This window comes from Pelodiscus sinensis, chromosome 8 (assembly GCF_049634645.1).
Source record: "Pelodiscus sinensis isolate JC-2024 chromosome 8, ASM4963464v1, whole genome shotgun sequence".
In the NCBI taxonomy this organism is placed as follows: Eukaryota; Metazoa; Chordata; order Testudines; family Trionychidae; genus Pelodiscus; species Pelodiscus sinensis.
This window is the reverse complement of record NC_134718.1, coordinates 64,855,767-64,873,591: the sequence shown is the minus strand read 5'-3', so window position 1 is coordinate 64,873,591 and position 17,825 is coordinate 64,855,767. Positions and strand designations below refer to the sequence as shown.

Sequence of the window (17,825 nt, the reverse complement as noted above, 5' to 3'; positions counted from 1 at the left end):
TACCAATATTATTGGAAGATATTTAATTTTAAAATAATGATGGATTGTAAGTTTGCAATTTATTTAAAACTTATTTTCTAGGATCATTTTAATTTCTCTTTTATTTTTTTCACGGACTTCCTGCAATACCTCGCGGGCCCCAGGTTGGGAACTGCTGCTCTAGATTATAAGATAGTATGAATGCTTAAAACTGGAACTGTATGGTGAGGATCCAGTTAAATGAAATAATCTGTTGCTGAAACTTGGATTTTACAAGCCGTTCCTTTCCTGATGTCATCGCAAAGCAAGAGAAGAGAAACAAATTGACACGTACTGTGATACATTCCTGTAATGGATTAGGAGCCGTGCATTGCTGACACTGAAGTCAGAAGAACAGAACAGATTGCGAAGTTGTTCAGAGATGCTGGCTCTGGTTATTTCTTCCAACAGAGTAATAAGAATGCTGGAAACTTGCCTTGTATGTATGATCTGGATTTCAGTCCCTCTGGAAATGTATTGGAGAGAGGGGCGGGGAGGTGAGGGGGAAAGGGGTTGGAAAATTACACAACACAATAAGAGGGGTTATACTAGGGTTGCCTAATGTTTTTCAGGCCAGTTCAAATTCTGATTTCTTTACTCTGGTTCGTGAGTGGTGGGAGCTCAGGATTTGGATTGTCATTGCTTCCCAAACAAATCAGGTCAGGAGAGTCTATTATGTCTTCCCAAAGGTCTCTGTTATTAGCCTTTTAAGGAGCGGGATCCTGTGCTTATGTGGAGTATGTTGTCAGGTTAGGTATAAAATTACTCTTTCTATTTTATATATAGAGAGCGACAGAGCCATGCACACTTTGGAGGTTACCCTCCAGCATCTGGGAATCATTTTCTCACCAAATGATGGACAAGCAGCCCACAATTATACCTCTACCCCTGCTCCCCCCATGCTGAGAATGGCACGTCTGAATGTGCTCTCCCCGCTTACTCCTGGGTCCAGAGCAAATCTGTGGAGCTAGCAGTCTGTGCAGGAGGCATGGACCGCAGGAGGAGCCCCTTCCTGTGGCTGAGGAGCTCAGGGGAGCATTGGGCTTTGCCACGACCCAGTCGGATGGGGGTCATTCTAGCCTGAGCCCAAATCCTGCACTCCGTCCTCAGGGTTTAATCAGTGCTGGCACAGACAAGCCTCCCATCTGTGTTCGCTGCAGTTACTCTGTAGTTGGCCTTTTAATGTCAAAGGGAATTTTGCCCGTGCAAGGAGTTAACAGCTAAAGATTGGACGGGGCCATTTAGACACAGTTCATAGCAACGGGTGGACACTGCCCCAGGGAGAAGAGGCGGTCACAATGCGGAGAGTGTGTAGCTTCTATTATGTGCCTCTGTCGGCTACAGCTTCCTCCAGCCCAGATGTCAGGCCAGCTCCATATGCTGGTTCGCATGCTGGGGAGGCCTGGCCCATCACACTCTTCCTTGCCCCTGGGGGTACTCTCTACACATCCAGGGGAGAAGGCACCTGCCCTGCTTTTGTGGTGGAGAGGAGAATAACCAAGACACATGCCCCTCAACTAACTATATGAAGCAGAAGGGGAGAGAGTGTGGAAAGAGTCCAGACCATTCCTGAAGAAGTCTAGCTGCTGGATCTTAATGGAGGAGGTAAAACTGTGTAAGCCCTAAGTACTGGTATTGTTATTTATTAGCCACCATCTCATATTAATCTAACTCCCATGCAGAGCCAACCGAAGTATTGTTTAGCATCTGTTCCTTGGGCTGTGATCAGCTGTAGGGTCTGAAACTGGGTGTTAGTGGCAGAATTCCAAAGCTGCTGACCCTTAGGGTAGGTCCAGGTTAGCACCTGTGGCTGACCCATGTTCTATAACTTGGTGGAGTAGATGCTCAGACTGAAACTGGGCCTCTGAGACCCCAAAAGAGGGGGATGGTCCCAGAGCCCGGCTTCAGCCCAAGCCTGAATGTCTACGCCACCGTTACAGTCCCATACCCCAAGTCCCGTGAGTGTGAGTCCACTGACATGGGCCAGTTGCTGGTGTGTAGTTGCAGGGTAGATACACTCTTATTGACCAGAAGATGTGACGAATGGCCAGCTACGTTGTCTCACCGGAAGTACGCCGGCAGAGGTCTTGCACGTGTGCTATATAACTGAGCACATACAAAAAGGAATGGCAGTTACTGTAAAATCTCGAACATAATGCGCACCGATGTTTAATGTGCACCCTGACTTTTGAATTTTATCATAATGAAAAAAATCTATACTCCTATATATAATGCGCACCCCAGCTATTGATTTACTTACTTTTTTGAAAGTCTATATGATTGCTAGTTTATGGGAATAAAATTCAACTTCACATCCGGTGTCCATGTTTATAACTGATTTTCATAAATGTCAGCAATTAACTATAAACTATTTCATACGACAAGTAAGATGTAAACTTCATATTATTTATTGTTTTTAAATATTTTAAAGCATTGTAAGAATCTCTGCCATTTCAGCTGATGTTGATTTCATGTTTACTGCCGTCTTAGCGTGGCGTCAGCATAGCGGAGGTTCGTCGTCTTCTGACATAGAACTGCCAAAATAAAACTTTAAACAATAGCTCTTATATATAATGCGCACCCCGACTTTGACCCAAAAAAACTCAGAAAAAAGTGCATTATATTTGAGATTTTACAGTATTTGAAATTCAGCAGTCTGAGAATCTATCAGTGATGCCATGGCGTCATTTAACTAGCCCTATTGCCATTTACTCAGTCAATCAGGGTTGGCATTTCAGAGTTGGAACTTTAGGGTCTATGCACTGTATGGAAAACCATATAAAAATAACAAGCTGCCACTTTAAATTTCAGGGAGTTTCCGGCTCCAGCTTGCAGAGGAAGCTCTGTAGGGAAGCAGTGATCTTGGCCTACCTGCAGTGAGTTTGCAGCCTGCCAGTCTACAATAAGATGGAGTGAGTTATGCCTCACTGTTTTGGGAGCAGCCTGCTTGCTTTTGCTCTGTTTGGGGGTTCTGAGGTGTTATTCTGAATTCTAAGAAATAAAATAGAGTTATGTTGCAAAAGTGTTTGCTTTTTAATCTAACTTCTCCTTGTGCATGCTGGGAAACACAACTTTATTTTATTCTCTCCCTCCCCCCAACTATGGTCCTTTTCAGTCGTTTTTCTATGAATTAAGTATCCAGGATTTAGCCTGAGCAGAGCTGCAAATCTTCCCTCTGCTTTAGCTTCCTTCCTCTCCTCTGTAAATGATATTACCTCCAACCCTGATTTATGTATGGCTTCTCAGGAAAAGGGTCAGCCAGAGAGCCTTTGGCAACACAGTCACCAGAGATATGCATTAGGCTTGCATAACTTGCCAAACTAGCTACGGGGGATGCTGGGCCAACCTCTTGACCTTTGCTTTCTCCATTGTGCACCAGATTTCCTGTGTATTCTTGGGTTAGCTAGCACGTTGCTTTGGTTGACACTGAACATGGCAGAAGAGTGGCCCGCAAAACCCAAGAATGTTTTAGTGGTCTCTGGAAATGCTGCCTGAGCTTGCCCCCTCCCAGGTTTTGTCTATAACCAGAGCCAGTCTTAGAGGCGGGCAAGCCAGGCGGTTGCCCGGAGCTGCCATTTTCAAGTGGCTGCCTACAAAGCTGGTCATAGGAGCGGGCCACGACTGCATCTCGGCCCAACCTCCCGAATCCTCCCTCCGGGTTTCCCTGGTTACTCCCTGACCCTTTTTTTTTCTTGACAAATTTTTGTTCGGTATTTTTTTTAAACCATCTGGCAACCCTATGGGCAAGCTGAGTGGTCACCCAGGGCCTCCAATTGGTTAGGACTGGCCCTGTCTATGTCACAGCGCCACACCACTGTAGCGCTTAATGAAGATGTGACCTATGTCAATGTGAAAGCTTCTCTCGTCGACATAAGGAACCCACTTCCACAAGTGGTGGCAACTGTGTGGAAGGGACAAGTCCTCTTGTCTACGTAATGCTGTCTATATGACATGGCTGGTGACAGACTTCGCTGGGCTCTGGGCCAATATGGGGGATCTCAGGTGTGGGCCTCTCAAAAGGGATGGGAAGAAAGGATGGGGCTAGGGACAGCAAGGCCTCAGTGTCACTGGGATTATACTGTGCTTCCCACAGACAGCCCTCAGCATGGTCCGGACTACACCGCATGGGGCTCTGGTAGTAATTTAAAGGGCCAGTATCCCCAGGCCTTTTTAAATCACCAGGACTCAGGGCAACTATCCCTTTCCTCCCCCCGTCAGCAGCCCTTCTACACAGGGTAAGGGGGGTACATCACTCTCAGGTGTGGATTTCCCATATCCCAGAGCAGCATAATTCTACTGACATAAATTCCTAGTGTCGCCCAAGCCTGAGGTACAGCTCAGCCTGCAAAGACCTTGGATTCTAAAGGGCCAGAGTTCCTTGTATGAGGCTGTGTTATGCAGAATAGTTTGTGGTGGAGACCAGCTGTCAGGACTCCTGGGCTCTCTTCTTGGCTCTGCTGCTAACTCGCTCTCTGACACTGAGAAAGTCACTGCATGGACCAAATAAAGGCGTCTCTTGAATTTTCTCTAGTCTCTTTGTACCGCAGCTTGGGGATAATAATAAAGTTCGGTTTAGCGTGAAAACAGCTTCTCTGAGCGCCTCAGACAGAAGGTAGCGTCAGAACACTGGGCTAGCCACCGTTGAATGCCTGCAGGATTCAGGGAGAACTGAAGGTAGTCTGTGCCTCCTAGGAAGTGTTTTGCACCTTGCAGGGCCTGCCTCATTAAGTGCAATCTATTATTCATTCTTCATGATTTTTTTTCTTATTACTGCTCGTTTTCAATGCCTAGGTTGGGTGTTTTTGCATTGATGGTAATTAAGGAAATGTTTGCAACGGGAAAGCTCATGATTTTCTCTATTTTCTCTATTTTCTGTTAGTCTCTAAGAATGACTTTTTTTCTCAGGGTTATCCCTGGCTACCCCCTGAGACTTTTCAAGTTTGAGGCATTTGTTAAAGGATATATAAGTGTAAGCCATATTTGGTCATGCTCTTTCATTCTGAATATGAATATCATCATCTTCATCTTCCTTTTTGCACCATCGGGGCCATAACACCAAAGCCCCCAAAGCACCAGTTCCTATCCAGAGCTCATTTTCCCCCCAGATCTTTTATATTCTGATGCAATAACACCGCTTCAGCCATTATTGTGCAACACAATGTGCCTCTAGGTGAGAGTATGCAGATGTAAATGCTCTCTGGGCTTTTGACACACAGCTAATGTATCCCTAAGTATCTCAAAGTTTGGGCTGCCTGATGCACAATATTTTCAAGTTAAAAAGTTTCATGGATTCTTTTCTCGTGCCATTAACTTGGAATGAAAAAAAAAATGGAAGTCACTTGTCTACACCTGGCATTCAGCATTCTCTATTCCAAGTGCAGAATGTTATTGTTCTAAGAGACAGATTAACTGTTTTGCTGCTCTGCTTCTTACACTTATGATCCACAATATGCAATAATGTAAACGGTCTCATTAATTTCAGTGACCTCTGAATCAGGCCTTAGACATGTTCTCCCTCTTTTTAATTTCTGCCTGGGCATTTTTCATGTGTTTCCTTGAACCCAACTCTGAACAGGGTAAAGAGATACAACAGCTCATCTGCTCTAACAGGTGGTCTTGAAACGAGGATTTCCTTGAACTTTTATTCTGACTGTTAAAAAAAAGTCTTCCCTTGATTCTCCTAGGGTCTGTTTTGTTTCAATAGGGAAACAACTTACTAATTAGGGCAAGGCTGTTTAAGAAAATATGTTTTCGATTCCACTGATAGTCAGTTACAAGCGATAACACTGTTAAATGTAGTGCCTAATAAATCTGGAAAAAAACTACCCAATAAATGTAAGCAATAACAATGTTTAACAATAAATTAAATGCAGAGAACGAGGAATGTACCACTTTATTTTTAACTAGTCTGGTCCATCAGGTTCTTATTATTCAGTTTGTCCGCCACACCTGGAGTTTATTAGAGTGTAATACAAACTAAACAGTCCCTCGGAGAGGCTATTGTGAGGGCTTAGTATAAAACAAAATGCAAGTTTAATAGTGGTAACTGACCTCTTTTTCTATTGCAAAAACATAGCTTTGTAACTTGAATCCCAAGGAAATGTAAAGCTTTTTACATAAGCCTAAATGTTAATTTTTTTTTGCTTAATTTAGATGTGTTTGTTTAATTTGTAAACTATCAGTTTCAATGGCAAGAATCAAATGATCCCCCATAATACAAAATAGAGAGGAATCATTGAAGAGTATTTCTCTTCTTGTCCATTTTAAACCCCAAGCAGACAAAAAAAGGTTATTGTTGATAACATCCCATTGTGAGTGAGAAAGGGGACTAATGCCCCTAACATTTTGTGGTGGAGAAAGATTTCAAACGTCTCTAAGTTCCAGGTTGTTCAGACTGAAGTGGCTACCTTGTTTGGCACGGTGCAGAGATAAGGTTCATCTGCTAAAATATGAATCCAGGCTAGTCACTCTCCACTTTTAAACACCTCAGAACTGTTTGGAGCTGAGGTTGAGTTAATCTTCAGTTTAAAAATGTACCTTTTAAAAGAGCCAAGTGTTCAAAATAACACGTGTTGTGTGTGCAGTTGAGATGTATTTGGCTAATTTCCTTCAGGTTTTAAATTTTCATGCCAAGATGTTAAAAAATGTGCCTCTTTTAAAAAAAAAAACAGAAAATTAGAGGCAGGGTAAATCTGAAACAAGAAACTCCGTTCTAATTAAATTTCCCAGTTTTCCATTGTTACAGCTAATGGGCTGCTGTAGTTTCTGTTCTGCCACCCCTTTTCAGATTAAATAAAATTTAAGGCATTTTTTTTAAAACCCAATGATCCAGTGAGTTTCAAAAGTTACAGATTCCTTTAGCAATGAGCCATTTTTCATATACAATGATCTGTGATAATGAGCACTCTGTGTATCCCAGAACTATGCTACCTTTGCTTGCATTTCAAAAACCATACGCTGTTTCAGACAAAACCTCTCTGCTTAGATGTCTTTACATGGTTTAAGCCTGCAATATCTTGCAGACATCGACACTGGTAAATTAGTCCATAAAAATCCAACATGGACATAATTAAATAAGAATGTTAAATACGGTGCTAATCAGAGGTGCAAATAAGTCAAACAGCACAGGGATAGGAATAGGTCTTTTGGCATATAATATCTTCAACCTTACTCATCTTGCAGGATTGGCTCCAGTTCTTACTCACCCAAAAAGCAGTGCCAAAAACCACATGCAGCTTGCTAACTGTGAGCCTTCATTCTATAATCAAAACCATTTTATTTTGATACACTCCCCCTTCATCTAAGATTGAGCAACTACTCCTTGGTTCTGCAAAGATTATCTTTGCTTGGAAAACAGGATCATTCAGCTGCCTGATGAAAGGAACGGGCCAACAAAACAAACAAACAGAAACAAGTAACGAAAAACCCAAACAAAGATTCTGAAACAAATAAAGATAACCAGAATCCATGTTCTTTTCTAGTGACTGGAAGAAAAAAAAACGAAGAGGGAATATTATAAAAAATTGATCTGCTTTGTAAATGCAGCCAGAAGGAATTTATTGTTGCAACAAGAAAAGTTAATTAAAGGGATGTTAAAGCCTTTTCCCCCATAAAGCTGAAAGTCTGATTCCACTTTTATACATGTACAGGTCTACATGCCTAAAAACGTGTGACTTGAAAACTTTCAAGACAACACAGACTCTGATGTTCTATGTTCTAATTTAAAAAAAAGCGCTGGTTACTCAAGTTGGCAATGGATTATGGGGTTAGAACTGAAGTACAGGTTACACTCTTGGTGCCAGCCAACTAATGGCATGACCTGCCAGTTGGAAGGCCTGCCATGGGTCAGTCCAGTACTTCTCATAAAAGGATAGTTTTGTTCCCATTAGCTACAGCCACATTTATTTAGTTCTCAGAGGTCATGGTTATGGATGAGTTTCTTTGCATTTCACTTCACTTTGCACTCTCGTGAGAGGTTTTCATGCAATCACATTGCCGCATTATGCCGGGCACAGACTCCAAGAATATAGAATTAGGTGTGAAGTAAGGGTATGTCTACACTAGCTCGTTAATTCGAGCTAGGTAGGCAAATGAGGCGACCGGAGTTGCAAATGAAGCCCGGGATTTAAATATCCCGGGCTTTATTTGCATGTTCCCATCCGGTCGCCATTTTGAAATTTCACTAGCCCGAACTCACTGCCATGCAGTAAAACGTTAATTCGAAATAAGTCCTTAGTTCGAATTAAGTGTTACTCCTCATTGGCACCAGTACTCCTGCTCCTCGCAAGGAGTAAAGGAAGCAGACGAGAGTATTTGCTCTGGCCAACCTCCTGGTGTGTGGATGGAGATTTAAGATATGTTGACTCCAGCTATGCAGTTAATGTAGTTGGAGTTGCGTGTCTTAGATTGACCTTTTACTCCACTGTCGGTCAGGCCCAAGATATTTTGAGCCTGATTTTGATCTCACTTATACTGATGTAACTCTGTTGGCTCCAGTGGAGGAAGTCCAGTTTAATATTGGGTTTGGCATCAGAAGCTGAGTTTTTGCAATCTTTTGGCTATAATTTACATAATTGGATGTCTGTCCTTATTGGTCCCTATCCTCATGAATATGCTTCATGCAAAGGCTTTAAATTTATTTATTTATTTATTTAGCTTTACTGAGGAATCTAGCACATTCTCATCCCACATAAAAATTCCTGGGGAAATCACACAGTTTCTGCATAATGTTTTATTTTCATTGCACGGCAACCCAAGAAATTGGAGTTGGAGAGAGGGAGTATAGAGTTTTAATATCAAAGTGGAAAGCTTCCAAAATAAGCTGAGATGGAAATAAAAATGCATAGACATAGGTAATGATAGGTTGGTGGGGAACTGTTCTTTTGCAGTTGAATGTATTGAACATATAAACAAACCGTAGTTTTTATATAACACATTTCTTTAGGGAGTCAAAGCCCTATGCATAATTAAGTAAGTTTCTTTTTTACCCTGGTGCATGGTAATGTGATGTGTGCCTGCTAAACAAAATAAATAACTATTACAATGTGTGAACCTCAGAGTTATTTCATTGCTTCCCTTTGTTTTTTCTCTCAGTGGAAAATCATGTAGTGGATTCTATGACTCTAAGATCAGTTCAGCTATCTTATAGTCTGCTGCATCACAGGAGTCCAGGGATTTGGCAAATATGAAATATTGCTTGGCATATCCTGAAAGGAGTATGGTACAAAGGAGGCAGTTTTGTCCAGTGGGACTGGCGTGGGAATCAGGGTAACTGATGAGTTTTCTGAGTTTCATTTTCCCATCTTTAAAATACAGACAATAGTAATTTTTCTTCATTAAAACTTGCCCTCATCGCTAGGCCTAATGTGAAGATCACGTCTGTAACTTTCTTTGCAAAGTGCTTTGAGATCTACAGATCTCTGTGTCATCATATCCTGACACCTGCTCTCTCTTTCTAACTGACCTTTTGTGGCCACTTCCCTTGTAAGGACTGGGGTGTGGGCCTAATGGTTAGAGTCAGATGCTTGGAGCCAGGGTCAGAGTCAGACTCCAAGATGAAAGGCAGAACCAGAGTCAGGAGCCAAGCCAGGGTTCGAAGCTGGAGTCAGTGTTGGAGATAGGACATAGGAACTACAATCTGGAACAAGGCAGGAAAGCAAAACCAGGCGACAAGATGAGAAGAAGAGGAACAGGTGGGAAGGCTGGTTTCAGGAGTCAGGTGAGTAGGCAGGGTCTATAGTGGCAGCCAATCAGGGATCCTCTAGTTGGTCCCACAACTTCCTGTGACTCTTTCTGATTTAAGTAGACTTCCCAGCCAATCAGTGGAGTTGGATGTCTCCCCCAATCAGGAGCGTCCTGGGTGGGGCCTTTTGTGAACTAGAGTGTCACTGGCCCCCTTTGCGAGTTGTTCAGGGGAGCTGCAGCTAACAGCTTTGGTCTGAGCATTATGTGGGGACCGACAGGCCTAAGTTTGTGGCTCTTGAGCCCTACCAGCTCTGACCCATGACTTGATCCTGTAATGTGCTACGCTCTGTCTGTGAGACTGGGGTGCCCTGCGTACCCATTGAAATCACTGGCTCACACAAGGAATGCTGAACTGAGCCCTTCATTTGATGCAACAAATGTGCTCTCATCTGAAGTGCTTAGATGCAGAATAGACACTGGGAACTGCTGAAAGAGCCTGGCAGGGTACCAATTAATAACACAGCTGATGCTGGCATAGGAACAATTCTCTCAGCTAATCAAGCCATGCCTGGAGCACATGACTGAACTTTGTTTTGGTTTGCCTGTGTATTTGGCTGGGGCACTGTGTCTGAATTCACAGAAAAGCAGAATATTCCTTTCAGATGCTACTTTGTCAGTTTAAGAAGAGCTGGGGAATGCAGGGCCAAATTACTGCTGTTGTAATGATGGCAAATGGGAACGGTTGGGTGCACGGTGCTTTTTTTAAAAAATCGAGCCATTTATTTAGGCACCAAGATACGGGTTTAGGAACCTAACTTTAAGCACCCACTTTTGCAAGTGTTGGCCTGGGTTTCTACCTCTAGACTCTGATCCAAATGTGGCGAGGTGCTGTTTTTTGGGAGACAGCTATGTGGGCCTGAGTTTGAGTTGGCCATCGGCCTTAGGAGATGTGTACTGAGTCCAGGAGTCCTTAAGATGATGAAAACAGGGGCAGATTTTGGTGTTTAAGGAAGAGGGAAAGGTCCTTGTGAAAATGCCTTCTGTGTCAAGGAACTGCATGCTTCTTCCTCAGCTATTTGCGCTGCCAGTTCCAATCAGCTAGGGCCTTCCATGTAAAATAGCTCACAGAGTTCAACAATTCACCTCCGTCCAGAGGGCCGGCTTTTGGTAAGCTGTGGGGGGAGGCTATTTTCGTGGAGCACTGGCAAGACAGCAATCACACAGGGGCTTCTCCTCCCTCCCTGCTCCCTGGGGAAGGACTCTTTGCACTCCTAAGCAGGCTGGCTTGGAGGACTGTACAGGGACAAGCCTGAGTAGGGGCAAGGAGAGCCTTGGGAGATAATAGATCTGGGGAGGCTAATACCTTCCGTGGGTAGCACAGAGGGACAAAGGCCATGGTAAGTGGGATGGAGGAGGATGTGCTGCCTCCACATGCTTGGCTTGGATCACATGCAAAAAAACAAAATAAAAAAAATGCAACAAAGGAAAATCTATATGGGGGTGTAGCTGGAACAGAGTGTGCTTCAGCAGTCTGCAATTGCCCTACGGCCTCGTGGGAACCAAAGCCAGGTAGTGATGGCTAGAGCAGCCCCAGCACTGCTCTAGCTTACACCGGGGCACATGCAGATAGGTCATAGCAACAGGGAGCTGTAACTAGCTGCTTTGTGGTCCCCCTTTGTACTGAGTGGATTGCGCTGCCGTGGCGAATCTGGGCCATTGAGTCTTTCTTGATAACGTATCTAGGGCCGTGGTCTCCAACCTTTCTAACCACAAGATCACTTTTTCGATTTAAGTGCAAGGTAAGATCTACCTCAAACCCAAATACCCTGGCCCCACTTCCTTCCCACCCCTTTTCTGAGGCCCTGCCTCTGCTCTACCCCTTCTTCAAGGCCTCACCAGGCTCACTCCATCCCCCTTCCTCCCCAAACCTCGTTTTCACCAGGATGGGGTAGCAGGTTGGGGTTCAGGCTTTGGTCTTGGGCCAAGGGGTTTGGAGTGTGGGAGGGGCTCCATGCTTAGCCCAGGGTGGGGGATTGAGGTCCAGGAGTGGGTTCAGGGTGCAAGCTCTGGGAAGGAGTTTGGGTGCAGGGGGACTCTCATATGGGGCAGGAGGTTGGGTGCAGGAGGAGGTTCAGGGCTGGGACAGGGGTTCAGGAAGGAGGCTTTGGCTGGGCACCATTTAACTGAGATGGTTTCCAGGTGGTGGAGCAGTGGTGTTAAGGCATTCTCCTGGCCTTGCACCGCTCCTGAAAGCAGCTGACGTGTACAGCAATGGCTCCATGGCACCATGTACTGTCCCATATCTACAGGCACTGAGCCCACAGTTCCCCGTTCTTGATCAACGGGAGCTGCATGACCGGCATCGGCAGGCAAGGACAGCATGTGGAGACCCCCTGCTCTGCCTCTCTCAGGGGCTGCTGGGACATGCCAGCCACTTCCAGGAGCAGCAATAACAATTGGCATAATTACTCCAACCAAGGCAGGTTACGAATTTTAGAACTCACTACTCAACAAATTAAATTGAAGCATAAGAGAGAAATGAAAATGATGAAATGCACAGACCAGTCAAAAACCAAAAACAACACCCTCGGCAAGTAGAATAAGAAGTAACAACAACCCCCCATATGTGTTGGGGTGGGAGATGAGAATGAAGGACAGGGGGTGTTTGTGAGAATGACACAGTGTGTGACAGTGACAGAGATTTGTACTGCTAAGTTCTTTCCCTCCCCTTCGCTCTGTGTACAGATAGGGTACAGAAATGGGGAGAGAAGGGATACCTTGACATCAGCACCCCCCTTCGTCTCCCTCCCACATCCTGCACAGTAAGCAGGAGGCTCCAGGGGGCAGTTCTAAGGCAGAGGGCAGGAGCAGCATGACAGTGGGTGGAGGGGCAACTGAAGTGCCAGCACTTGATAGCTTCCAGGCCAGAACAGTCAAGATCCCTGTCAGAGACTCCAAGATCTACCAGTGGATCCTGATCTACTGGTTGGTGACCACTGGGCCTATGTAACTGGCATGAACCACTGCAAAATGTATGGAATCTTGGGGGGGGAAGGTGGTGGGAGTTCTGTATCTTTTCCAAATGTTTTCCCCACATTCTAATATAAACGTGTCATGATGATGTCAGAGATGTTGAGCCAATCTGTTGTTTCAGGAGAAGGTACTAACTTTGCCAAATTTGACTGTTTGAGGGACAAAGAGCTCCTCTGACAGACTATTGTATTTCAAGCTGACCATTGTTATGTTTAAGGGGAAAACAGTTTATATGAAACACTCTTCTCTCGCTATGTCCCATAATTCTGTGGGACTGCTGGATCAGTGGTATCATAAAAGTGTGCTTTTGGCAGGGGTCAGATAGCAATAAAGTTATGTACTTTAGATTATTGCTTGGAGAGGAAAAAAAAGAAACTCCTTTGAAAATTATAATTTCAACATGATAAAGTTGGCTGAAGAACTGCAGCATCTGAGGAAAATCTCCCCCAGCACCAGGCTGTGACTATACATTAAAACAATGAAACATTGACATGAGCCTAAAGTGTTTTACCAGGAATTAAAAAGCTCAGAGAGTCTATCAAGGTGCAGCAGTTAGCTTATGAGAAAAGCAGATGCATGCGTTTTGGAAACATAAAGCAAACATAAACCTTGTAAATTTTTATGTATTGCTGCTTGCACCAAAATCGGAAAACGTGGTCAAACGGAAAAGACAAAAAGAATCACATGTTCATAAATTAGGAGACATAACCCCCCAACCCACAGGGGAGAGCGAGAGAATGGCTTTTTAAAAGGCAAGCTAAAATATTAAGAACAAAAGTAATAAAATATAAAAAAATCATTTTTGACTTCCTTAATGTCCTTTTAAAAATCACCATGCTGTAACAACAGAAACATTTTCTCTCTCCCCTGAGATACCTCACTTTTGACCTACTTGGTAAGCCATATCTGTGGAATATATTTGAAGAATGGCTGTTTTATATAGTAACATCCTCAGAAGGACATGTAGACATGATGACGACATTTTTATCAACTCTTTGTTGAAGTCTATAGGTAAACATTTGCTCAGAAACACTTCCCAAAAAACCTCAAGTTGTCTCTGGCTGGGGGAAGAGTTTGGTGATACTAGCTATTCACCGTTTGCTTACCATTTTTTAAAACACATTTGCTGACATGTCATTGAGGTATGCAACCTACAGCCTAGTGTAGGTAAGACAGCCTCTTTTCAAGCATCAGTTGGCTAGAATGAATTACCTGCTGATTTAAGTAACAGAAAAAGAGCATTGTGAGGAGGTAGTGACAATGCCATTTGTTTTATGAAACATTTAGTTTGAAAGGAATCTTTCTAGGATATTAAGTTCTAGAAAAAAAATGAAAGACTTTCTGTTTTTTTTACACATAGTAATAATTTTATTTATAACAGGCCAAATTCTGAAGTGCAGTTATGACCCCTTTGTGGTAGGGATGAAAAAGAGTAGTCAAATTGACTACTCGAATTTCCCTCCCCCCTTGCTGCCTCTGTATCAGAGCCAGCAAGATGGGGGGAACAGGAACTGGTGCTGGGGGCACTTAAAAGCCAGTTCCCTCCCACAACTGCCTCTGTAGTGCTGTTTCCCTCCCCCCATCCTCGCTGCTGACTCTATCAATTTATATCAACTACATGATTACTCAATTATCCGCCTCTTAACATCCGCTCTTGGTGGTGTGAGGTGGCACAAATGGGAAATTGTGCGTGAATGGCCAAAAAAGCATTGCCGTGGCGAGGGGCATATTCTATTGCCACATTTATAGTGCATCTGGATTATGGAGTTCTGCCCTGCTACTTCCTGGCATGTTCAGGTTGGGAGTAGGAAAGAGAAGTGTCAGAGTTAACAGTGCTTATCCTCTGTAGGTGGGTGGTCCTCTCAAGCAGTGTTGCGACACAGTACTGGGCCGTGGACTGTCAGGCACTAGGTCGCGTTGCTGCAGGGGAATCCAGTGACCAGTGGGGGTGCTAAGGCAGGCTACCTACCTATCCTGCACAGCAGGCCTGGTTCCTAGGGGGGAGGGGAAGAGAGCACACAGGGCTCCATGCACTGCCTGTGCTCCACGCACTAATTCCACACTCCCATTGTCTGGGAACCTGCTGCTGCTGACTGGGAGCTGCTCAAGGCAAGCTCCTCCTGCCCTATCCCTGACCCCCCCCCCCAAAGTTCTGATCAACATCCCCACCCCAGATCCCACACTCCAGTCACATTACGTTGGGTCGCGGGCATCAACGGTTTTCTTCAACTGGGTCACAAGAAAAAAAAAGTTTGAAAACCGCTGCTCTACGGAACCTAACCCAGTGGCAGAACGGAGGTATGTCCAGCAGCAGCTCTAGGTTCTGTCACAGGCCGGTCCTTTGACTATCAGGAAGCCATTTGCAGGGCCCCACCTCCCTCAATGCAGGAGAGAATCCAAAGCCATTCAGCAAAACACGAAAGCACTTTTCAACTGTAGACACATGCTTAAGTCATTGACTTGAAAATTAAACATGAGCTGAAGTGTTTTTCTGCATAGTGATCAATGTAAACATGCCTACCGTTAAGTGTGTGTTTAACTTCTCTGCTGCATTGAAGCCTTAAGATGGAACTAGGAAAGGATCCCAGGTGCTAAAACAAATGCATCTGATGAGCTATGACTTGCTGGAAGTCAAAGGGCGATTGGCTGGAGAAAGGACATTGGGACCGGCACTAATATGAAGTGATGTTTATGCGTATCCAGTCAGTGCATATAGATCTATGTTTATACCTTTGATCCTGCAAATAACTACTCAGAGGCAGGGAGACACCTACACAGCATACCTTACAGGACTCAAGCCAATGTCTTTTTAACTGCTTGCTAGATCATCAATCACACAGCTCCCCAGATTTCAGGATCTGGCTCTGCACACTTCTATCTAGCTACAATTTATGTATAATACTCAGTAGCCGTTAACCATTATAAGTGGTAATATAACTCAAGTGCTGAAGGGATTAGACTTGAAAGGTTCAACACAAACCATTATATGGGGGGGAGAGGGGGCTTATTCTTTTTAATTTTAATGTGATGGGCTAAGGTGTTTAAATGTAATCCTTTTTGTATTTGCATTGTGTTATTTTCAGTCGATAAATTTTTTTTATTTCCCCGCAGTTTGGTTCCAACTGAACCCAAAAAAGAATCTGGAATTGCCATTCCTGTTCCTTCACAGCAAAGGTAATTGTCACCTCTGTTTTTTCCCGTCCTCACATTCAGCTGTTGTGCAGCATTTGATCAATTGCAACAGGACCAAAAAAAAAAAAAAAGGTTAGTCATACACGATCAGCAAAATGGCCCAAATGATGTCATCCATCAAGATGGACATCGCAATTTGCCAACTATTTTCTCATAAATCAAATCATAGTCCCACAAGGAAGAAGAGCAGCTCATGACGAGCCAACATGGCAGCAGTTATCGGCCGACTGAGAGAAATGCTCCCTCGAGGATCCAGTAATTATTTTACTCGATGGGAAATAAAGAGGGGAGAGCTGGTAGTGTAGGACTGGGGAGTGTCTGCCTCACTTCATTACTATTCCCTGGACGAGGGGCGCAGCATATGCTTTTCATTGTGAAGCCAATAATTTTGAATCCTGGGACAGGTGAAAACTTAAATGACATTTGCAAACCTTGATTTATTTCCCTGCTTAACTCTGAAACATGCTTTAGATTTAGCTATATAAATTTCCATAGATTAGCGGTCAATGTCGATGTATTTGCAGTGACCTGTGCTAACCTTTCACTTTCCCTATCAGTTAATTAAATATTTATGGTCCTAATTGTTGTTTATTGAAATATTCCTCTTTTCCCTTTTGGTGTACATTGTTAAAAGAAGTGTATATGGTTTTAACTTTCTATTTTTAAACTTAGATATTTTCTCTCTCTCTCTCTCGTTCCCCTCCCCCCTCCCCCATGTACTATTTTAGTTGCTGGAAATCTCATTAAAAGTTATTTATGAGCTGTTAGTGGTCCCATAAGGATTACACCTAATTCAGTCTGTAAAGCTTTAGAGTTACATCGCTTCCCAGGAATACTCTTTAAATGGACCACCTTTCCCATTGTTTGACTTTCATTATCATTAGAGTAAATATTACATGTTCTATTTTTGCATATTCTAAATATTGCATGTTCTAAAAGTTGTACAATATTAATATTATTGCATGTTCTAAATATTGTTGTCTAGCAAATGTAAATTTCTTGTGATCTTAACTGCATTGACATGACTTAGATATTATCTGCTTGCTCCTCATTCTTCAGTTCTTTATGCTGACTCTTTGTATTAACCTCTTTTGTAGGTGGGGAAACTGAGGCACACAGAGTAAATAATTTGTTCAAGACTCACAGAGAGAGTCAGTAAAAGAGCTCCTGACTGGCAGAGAACAGCCAGAGGTAGTTAACCAATCAAGTTGAATATACAAAGAATGCATTATGGTGGTTACATTTCAGTGAAAGCAATTATTCATTTCTTTCTAATGTCTTAAGTCATTTCCCTTTTACACTATAAAGTTGCACTTTTGCATTTAATTCATGACGACCGTGGATAGATTTTCACTTAAGATGTTCAGAATGTATGTAATGATTCATATATCTCTTTCAATAAAAATGGTAAGTTATAGTCCCTCGATATTTTTCTCAATTAGCTTTATACCTTGAGTAAACACATCTTCATAAACCCTCATATCAAATCAATGTTTGTTTATTATTTCTATTTACAGATGAATAAGTTCAATGATTTGTCCAAAGGCACATGTAAGAAAGAGGCAGATGTGAGGAAGAAAATAAATAAATAAATGAATAAATAAATCCCTTGTTCTAACCAGTAGACACCACTGCCTTTTTCTTCATTGTACTGGGATTTGGGAAAGATAAGGTTTGTTGCAGTTAGGGCAGAATACCTAATTCTCCAGCAGTTTGGAGCTGAATACTGACACATCTGAGCACTCAGTGGTCTAATTCATGTTATTTATTTTTATGAAGAAGCATCTACCTTACAACAGGCTATAAACCACAGCCAAAATTGGGGAAACATTGTACTGACACAGGGTATGTCTACACTTGCACCCTCTTCGGAGAGAGGAATGCGAATGAAGACATTC

The 17,825-nt window shown here is 43.2% G+C and overlaps 1 long non-coding RNA gene across 3 annotated transcripts; it reads left to right on the top strand.

Moving 5' to 3' along the window:
- Window positions 1-603: 603 nt before the first annotated feature.
- Window positions 604-17,609, top strand: LOC112547740 (uncharacterized). 3 transcript variants are annotated; one of them, XR_012905815.1, is made up of 6 exons: window positions 604-677; window positions 1,472-1,623; window positions 2,830-2,930; window positions 15,847-15,909; window positions 17,025-17,118; window positions 17,445-17,609. It is a non-coding gene; the product is annotated as an uncharacterized LOC112547740 (long non-coding RNA). The 3 variants fall into 3 exon arrangements; XR_012905814.1 differs by lacking the exon at window positions 17,445-17,609 and having other exon boundaries at window positions 17,025-17,425; XR_012905816.1 differs by lacking the exons at window positions 1,472-1,623; window positions 17,445-17,609 and having other exon boundaries at window positions 610-677; window positions 17,025-17,425.
- Window positions 17,610-17,825: the final 216 nt, after the last annotated feature.